Raw genomic sequence first — 8,514 nt, forward strand, 5'->3', positions numbered from 1 at the left:
ATCGTACGAATCAGTGTAGCTACGGGTCGAACACAGGGAGAGCAGCCACTTTATTTTTTATTTCTTTTAATAATGCGAAAGTGAACCGATTAATGGTTGTGATCTAATTCTAATTACCGTCCTAAACATAAGTATCTAAAATAACGTCCTAACCATTCGTCATCTAAGAATTTAAAGACGCAAGCCACGCAATTAAAATTAAATAAATAAATATCTAAAATAAAACCAAGCCACGCAATTAAAATTAAATAAATAAATAACTGAAAAAAATGCTGAAATAAAAATAAAGTAAAAGAAAGGGGATAAAGCTAGAGAGAGACTCACAAGTAGGCTTCTCTACTTAGCCCGAGGGATGCATCATAATATGAGCTTCCCTACTTGACCTAGAGAGGGACTCACAAGTAGGTTTCTCTACTTGGCTTTAGGGAAAGGAAAAAAATGCTGAAATAAAAATAAAAGCAATAAATTGATGGTTCTATGGCTAGGAGGGGCAAAGCCAACACATACACTGGCCATGAACCTTGGGGGGAAAGGAATAGCAATAATGTAACGACTGAAAATAAAAATCCTAAATTAAGAAAGAAAGGGTAGTCAGAAGAGGGAATGAGAGGGGGAGAGAAGACTACTGAAAGAGCCTACTTACTTGAATCAATGCTTGAACTTGAAAAAAAATTGCTCCACGGCTCGTGATTTTGTCACCTAGATCTAAGCCTAGAATCTTGAACTTAAAAAATTACAACTCAATTGCATAAATCATAAACATAAAAAGGCTGAATAAGAATAAAAGAGTGCTTGCATTAATTGACATAAAAAAACTATTACAAAAGTGATTAAAGCAAAAATAGATAAGAACTAGAACTAAAAAGAGAGCAAGAGAAAGAGAGAGCAACTAAAAAAAACTAGAAGAAGAATGAATTGTGTCCCCTCCTCTTACATGAGTTGTATTTATAGGGAATGGAGAGGTAGGGTAACAATTTTCTCTTTCCTAAAAGAGAAAAACCCACAATTGATTGTGAGATCTTTTGAGTCCAAAAGTGCTAAGATGGAGGAGAGAGAAGAGAGAAATAAATTTTGAGAAATTTCCTATAATTTTTTGCTTATTTTCTTTCCTTTTTTTTTTTCTAATTTATTTTTCTTCTTTTTTTCTCTCTCCTAGGGACGATTTTTTTTTCTTCCTTTGTGTGATTTGGACAATCTTTGGTGATGATGTGGAGGAGAGAGAAGATTTGGACAATCTTTGGTTCTCCCTTTTTTTTCTTCTCTTCTTGCTTCCACGATTTTGGTTCTCCCTTTTTTTTCTTTCCTTTTTTTTTTCTTCTCTTCTTGCTTCCACGATTTTGCTTGCTTCTAATTTGATGTGGAAATCCCCTCCATGCCCTTAGTGCTTTAAGTGAGTGAAAAGCAGAAAATCTTCAACAAATTCTCTAAAAAAAACAACCATGAGATTCGAACTTAGTGCTTTAAGTGAGCAAGGGAATTTTGTACACCATAGCTCACCAACTAAGCTAGGTAGTTGTTGTTATCAAAAAACAAATCTTTAATCACTTAAAGATGTGGTCCATCGATCCTTGTTGGCATTTGGAGTATTCCTTGTACCTCTGGGACAATTGCAAACGGGCTGGTTCTGCATCTCGGTTCAGTTCTGATCCATTATTCTTTTTCTGACCTGAAAAAGAATAATCATTTGTACGGGTGACCAAACGAATGTGTACTTTTAATTGAACACGTCCATCTTCTCGAATTTCTGATCCATTATTCTTTTTCTGACCTGAAAAGAAATAGGACCTCTTTACGTGTAAAATTGAAGATATAGTGCCCGATAGTCCTTAAGGCCTTGAAAATATAAAACCTGCAAAAAGAGAGTAAAACCCAAGGTAGCTCCATTCTAAATATGTAAAATGCATGTTTTACTACCCTAGATTTCACATATAAATGTGCTTATCAGAATTCCCCCACACTTAGACTTTGCTAGTCCTCGAGCAAAACAAAAAGAAAAAGAATAAAGATAAAAAACCTAACTCACTTTCGTAGGAATCACGGTTGCACTTAGCATGTGCAACAAGCCTTTAAACCCCTAGGTCAACCCTAGTGGACGAGTTGTGTCTCGTGGGTATTTGCAGTAACTCACTTTCGTAGGAATCACGGTTGCACTTAGCATGTGCAACAAGCCTTTAAACCCATAAGTTATCCTAGTGGATGAGTTGTGTCTCGTGGGTGTTTGTAATGAATATACACCTAAAATTCAGAATAAACAAATCCCAACTTTGGCTAAAGGTAAGGCTCATACCATCCGGAGCAAAGATAATTTCTCTTACAAGGGACCCCCACACTTGAACTTTTATTACCCTTTATCAATTCCAGGCACTAGCATATTTCTTAATTTGGAACTCACCTCGTCTCTTCCAAAAACATCATTATCTTAAGGCAAAACCACTTGTGAAGAAATAGGGAACCAATGACTAAGGCGTTGGAGTGTTTTTGACTAAACATGTTACCAAGCAATAATGACATTTGCACATTTTTTCTTTTTTATTTTTTTTAGTTAATAAACTCCATTCTAGTCCACTACTTTTGGCTTGAATGACATGGTGGAGCAAACACCAGACACCCAAGTTACTATGTAGCTTCGCTTTTTGCATATGTCCACAAAGGCAGTGATGCTAGAGTTACTTCAGAAGTTTCCTCCCAAGGAATTTCGATCAAGACACCACGCTTCCTGAGGCGCAATGCCCTATCTAGTTCCAAGGGAATCAACTCTTATTCTTTTTTATACCATATTTCACGTTTCATTTAAAATTGTGCATTTGTCAACCCATGCCAAATTAAAAAGAAGGTCTCAACTCCAAATCAAAAGTACAAGGAACCCACAGACTTACATATGGTCCATCACCATAAAACAGGGGTCTCTTATTTTTCAAAAGAAAGTTCCATCTCAAGACACATGCTTGTTTCTTTCTTCTCACAGAGTTTTTATACGTTCAAAATGGGTACCTTAATCAAAAATTTTATTTTCATACATCAAGCAACCGAATAGTATGATCATTAGCCAAAAGCCAAAGTAGGACTTCATCCTTAGCAAGTTCAAAAAATAAAAAGAAAAACAAACAGAACAAAGTGAAAAAAGCAAAAACTGGTTTCCCTCCCCCACACTTAAGTCATGCAATGTCCTCAATGCATGGAAAGAATTAAAAGCAAAGACAATGCAAGGGGGTCATACCTGATTAAAAGTTAGTCATCAGTGTAAAGAGATTCATGGAGATCCATGACCTCTTCACTACTAGTAGTAGGAAACTCGAGGAATGGCTTCAAACGCTGACCATTAACCTTCGAACCCCTGTTTCTGGATTCAAAATCTCCATAGCCCCATGGGGATATACATTATGAACAATAAATGGGTCATCCCATCGGGATCTAAGCTTACCAGGAAAAAGATGCAATCGAGAGTTGTACAATAAGACCTTATCACCAATTGCAAAAGATTTACGCAGAATGTGTTTATCATGGAAAGCTTTGGTCTTTTCCTTGTAAATTCTAGAACTTTCATAGGCTTCATTCCTAAGTTCCTCCAACTCAGAGAGTTGGAGCCTACGGTGAATTCCCGCATCAGACAAATCAAAGTTGAGCTTCTTAATGGCCCAAAAGGCCTTATGCTCCAACTCAACTGGTAAGTGACAAGCTTTCCCATACACCAAACGGTAGGGAGACTGACTAAGGTCAGTCTTGAATGCAGTCCGATGGGCCCACAAGGCATCAATGAGCCTAAGGGACCAATCCTTACGGTTGGGATTAACAGTTTTCTCCATGATTTGTTTGATCTGCCTATTAGACACCTCCACTTGGCCACTAGTTTGGGGGTGATAAGGGGTAGATAACTTATGAGTGACCCCATACTTTTTCATTAAGGCCTCAAAAGGTCGATTACAAAAATGAGTACCCCTATCACTAATTATTGCACGTGGTGCACCAAAGCGGGAAAAAATGTTCTCTTTGAGAAACTGGACCACCACTTTGTGATCATTAGTTTTACAAGGTATGACCTCTATCCATTTAGAAACATAATCAACGGCCAAAAGTATGTACAAATTCCCAAAGGAATTAGGGAATGGTCCCGTAAAATCGATGCCCCAACATCAAAGATCTCAACTACCAAAATAGGGTTGAGGGGCATCATGTACCTCTTATTGATACGGCCAAAAGACTGACAGGCGGGGCAAGCCTTGTAAAAATCAAAAGCATCTCTAAAAAGAGTGGGCCAATAAAATCCGCATTGGAGAACCTTTGCGACAATCTTCTTAGATCCAAAGTGTCCACCACATGCATGATCATGACAAAAAGAGAGAATGGAATGTTGTTCATGATCAGGAACACATCGTCAGATAATCTGATCCGGACATATCTTAAACAAATAAGGATCATCCCAGAAAAAGTGTTTAACTTGGGAATGAAACCTATACTTATCTTGGGTGGACCAGTGATCCGGAGTCACACCTGAAACTAAGAAGTTGACAATGTCAGCAAATCATGGTTCACTAGACATTGCAAATAATTGTTCATCTGAAAAATTCTCATTGACTGGAGAATCAATAGTCAAGGAATTGGGAAGCCGGGATAAATGGTCTGCAACTAGGTTTTCAACTCCTTTCTTATCCCTAATTTCTAAATCAAACTCTTACAAAAGTAAAACCCACCTAATGAGACGGGTTTTGGCATCCTTCTTCTGAACTAGGTATCTGAGGGCAGAATAATCAGTATACACCACCACATGTGAACCAACTAAGTAAGACCGAAACTTTTCTAATGCAAACACAACAACTAAAAATTCTTTTTCAGTGGTTGTATAATTGAGTTGTGCATCATTTAAGGTCCTACTAGCATAGTAAATGATAGTTGGTAACTTATTAATCCTTTGACCCAAAACTGCTCCTATGGCAAAATCTGAAGCATCACACATCAGTTCAAAAGGTTCAGTCCAAACAGGTGGTTGAACAATGGGTGCATTGGTCAAATCCTTCTTAAGCTGTTTGAAGGATTCCAGGCACTCTTTAGAAAACTCAAAAGTTTGATCTTTGGCAAGTAATGAGGTGAGAGGTCGGGCTAATTGACTAAAGTTCTTAATAAACCTTCTGTAGAAGCCTACATGCCCTAGAAAGGACCGAACATCCTTAACAGATTGAGGAGGTGGTAAATTATCAATTAAATCCACTTTGGCTCTATCTACCTTAATTCCCTCCTTGGATATTACATAGCCTAAAACAATACCAGATTTAACCATAAAATGACATTTGTCCCAATTTAAAACCAAATTCTTAGATATGCACCTTTTCAAAACTAAGGAAAGATGATGAAGACATTCAGAATAGGAATTTCCATGAATTGAAAAGTCATCCATAAATACTTCTAATAATTTTTTGACCATGTCAGAAAAAATGCTCATCATGCATCGTTGGAACGTAGCAGGGGCATTGCAAAGCCCAAAGGGCATACGCCTGTAAGCAAATGTTCCATATGGGCATGTAAAAGTGGTATTATGTTGGTCCTCTACAGCAATTGAGATTTGGTTATAGCCAGAATATCCATCAAGAAAACAATAGCATTCATGTCCAACTAACCTCTCAAACATCTGGTCAATGAATGGCAATGGGAAGTGGTCCTTCCAGGTTGCCGCATTTAACTTCCTGTAGTCAATGCACACTCTCCAACCTGATTGGACACGGGTTGGAATTAGTTCATTATTGACATTGGGAACTACAGTCACCCCAGACTTCTTAGGCACTACGTGAACTGGGTTTACCCATTGGCTGTCAGAAATAGGATAAATTATTCCATGATCCAAGCACTTTAGGATCTCTTTCTTAATGGCTTCCATCATCACTGGGTTAGCTCTTCTTTGGGGTTCCGTGGATGGTTTGGAATCCTCCATAAGATGTATATGATGTTGCACAATGGAAGGGCTTATACCCTTGATATCAGCCATGGTCCAACCTAGGGCTTCCTTATTATCTTTTAACACTTTAAGTAACTCATCTTCCTGGCTAGAAGTCAAATTTGAAGAAATTATTACAGGAAGAGTCTGGTCAGGCCCTAGGAAAGCATACCTCAAATTAGATTGCAACTTCTTAAGATCTAACTTAGGGGGCTCAACTATGGAAGGTTTGGGAATGGAATTGGAAAGGGGTCCTAATGGCTCCATAGGTGTGTGAAGACTCAAGACTTCAGAAAAGAAATTTTTACTGTCATCATCCAACTCATCCATACACTCTTGGAATTCTGAATCAAAATCAATATCAAAATCAATACCAAATTGGTAACTAAATCATCAGAAAAATCCAAAAAATCCTCAAGCATATTGATCTCTTCTTCCATATGTGGTTGCTTGTCAATCCTAAACATGTTAAACTCAACAGTTTGGTTACCAAAAGATAATCTTAGAAAACCATTCCGACAATTGATTAATACATTACTAGTAGCCAAGAATGGTCTTCCTAGAATTATTGGGATCTCATCCTTGGTTGAGAAGGGCTTAGTATCTAACACAATGAAATCAACAGGGAAAATAAATTCCCCCACCTTTAGTAAGACATCATCAACCATCCCTTTAGGAATCTTAACAGACCTATCTGCCAACTGAAGATTAGTTCCAGTGACTTTCAATTCTCCTAATCCTAGTTGCTTGTACACATGGTAAGGTAAAAGATTCACACTTGCACCAAGGTCAAGTAAGGCATGCTCAATATAGGTGTTGCCTATAACACAAGATATGGTAGGGCTCCCTGGATCCTTATACTTGGCTGCTATAGGCTGAGTAATTATGGAACTAATGTTACTTGCCAAGAACGCCTTTTTGGGCACACTAGTGATACTTTTGTGAGTACACAAATCTTTCAGTACTTTTGCATAGGCGAGGATCTGGGATATGGCATCCAAAAGAGGGATGTTCACTTCTACCTTTTTGAAGACTTCTAAAATTTTGTCCATGGAAGCAGTCTTCTTTTTGTTTACTAAGCGATTAGGAAATGGGACAGGACGAACATAAGGACTGTTAGGGATTTACCCCTGTTCAGAAGAATCATTTTTGGTTTCCTCAACCAAATCATCTTTAGTTTCATTTTGGTTTTCTCAATCAAATCATCTTTAGTTTCAGAAAAATCTTTAGGTTCATCAGACAAACCTGGAACAAGAGGCACATTTGTGTCCTCAACTGAAGAAGAGTTAACAGGAGTAATAGATGGGGAAGATTTAGAAACACTCTGTTGGTACTCTCTACCACTCCTAAGGGCATAAACAACATTACATTGGTTAGAGGGCCCTTGTTGGGTCTGACCTTGTACTATATTCAGTGGTGCATTAGTTGGTCCTTGTAAACTAACATGTTAATGATGCCTAGGGTTAGGCTCTGGTTGACTGGGTAAAGTTCCTTTCTCCCTCTCACGCATAATTGAGACAACTTGGGTAAATTCTCTTGTAAGATTTTGATGGCTTGTCATGAGGAGGGCCATATTTTTTTCCAAGTCACTTATTCTACTTGCCTCTCTAGTGTTAGTAAACCCAGGGGGTTGCTGATAAGATGATAGGAGAGGGGCCCTAGGAAAACTCGCCTGAGGTCCTACATTTGACCTAGGAAAAGTATTTTGAGAAAAAGATTGTTGTGCAAAGGGAGGCCTTTGGGGTCCAGGTTGACCTTGATTATAGAAATTGGAAGGTCCTGCTTGGTTACCCTGATTCCAAGAGAAATTTGGGTGATTTCTCCATCCTGGATTGTAGGTATTACTATATGAATTATTCTGGTATAAGGCATTAACACTATCATTAGAAGTGCCCCCAGAGGTGTTGGGGCATTCTTCTATGACATGTCCAGGGGACTGGCACCAAGCACAAATCTTAACCAAATTGACTGATGATGGCTCTCTAGGAACAATAGCCTCAATCCTTTGATTAGGCTATCCAAATGGGCTTCCTTGGCTACTATCCCATCCACAAAATATCCTTTTCCTCCTATGGTTCTTTCACTCTCTTGGGTTGATTCCCACTCACGGGTTTTGTCAGCTAAGTCAAGTAAGAATTCACATGCCTTTCCTTCATCTGTAAAGGATGTGAATCCCTCAAGGCACATAGACTCTATCATTTGTTTAGTTGGGTAATCAATACCCTCATAAATTATTTGACATAAATGCGATAGGTTTAGACCATGGTGAGGGCATTCTTGGAGTAGATCCTTGAATCTCGCCATAAGTTTGGAAAATGACTCACTAGGCTTTTGCCTAAACTGAAGGATATCACTTCTAAGCTTATTGGTCTTGTGAGTTGGGAAAAACTTCTTAAGGAAGACAAATGTGAACTGTTCCCATCAGGTTATAGAATTTGTGGGTAACCCATACAACCACTTCTTAGCTTGGTCTTTCAATGCAAAAGTGATAAACCTAAGCTTAACAGCATCATCAGAAAGCTGTTGGATCTTAATTAGACCACATACCTCTTCAAATTCCCTTAGAAATAGGTATGCATCCTCAGAGGTCA

The 8,514-nt window shown here is 38.3% G+C and overlaps 1 non-coding gene across 1 annotated transcript; it reads left to right on the forward strand.

Annotated features, from left to right (window-relative positions):
* Positions 1 to 8,180: 8,180 nt before the first annotated feature.
* On the forward strand, positions 8,181 to 8,287 carry LOC122075044. Its single transcript, XR_006139179.1, has one exon. It is a non-coding gene; the product is annotated as a small nucleolar RNA R71 (small nucleolar RNA).
* Positions 8,288 to 8,514: the final 227 nt, after the last annotated feature.

The sequence above is a fragment of the Macadamia integrifolia genome, chromosome 3 (assembly GCF_013358625.1).
Source record: "Macadamia integrifolia cultivar HAES 741 chromosome 3, SCU_Mint_v3, whole genome shotgun sequence".
In the NCBI taxonomy this organism is placed as follows: Eukaryota; Viridiplantae; Streptophyta; class Magnoliopsida; order Proteales; family Proteaceae; genus Macadamia; species Macadamia integrifolia.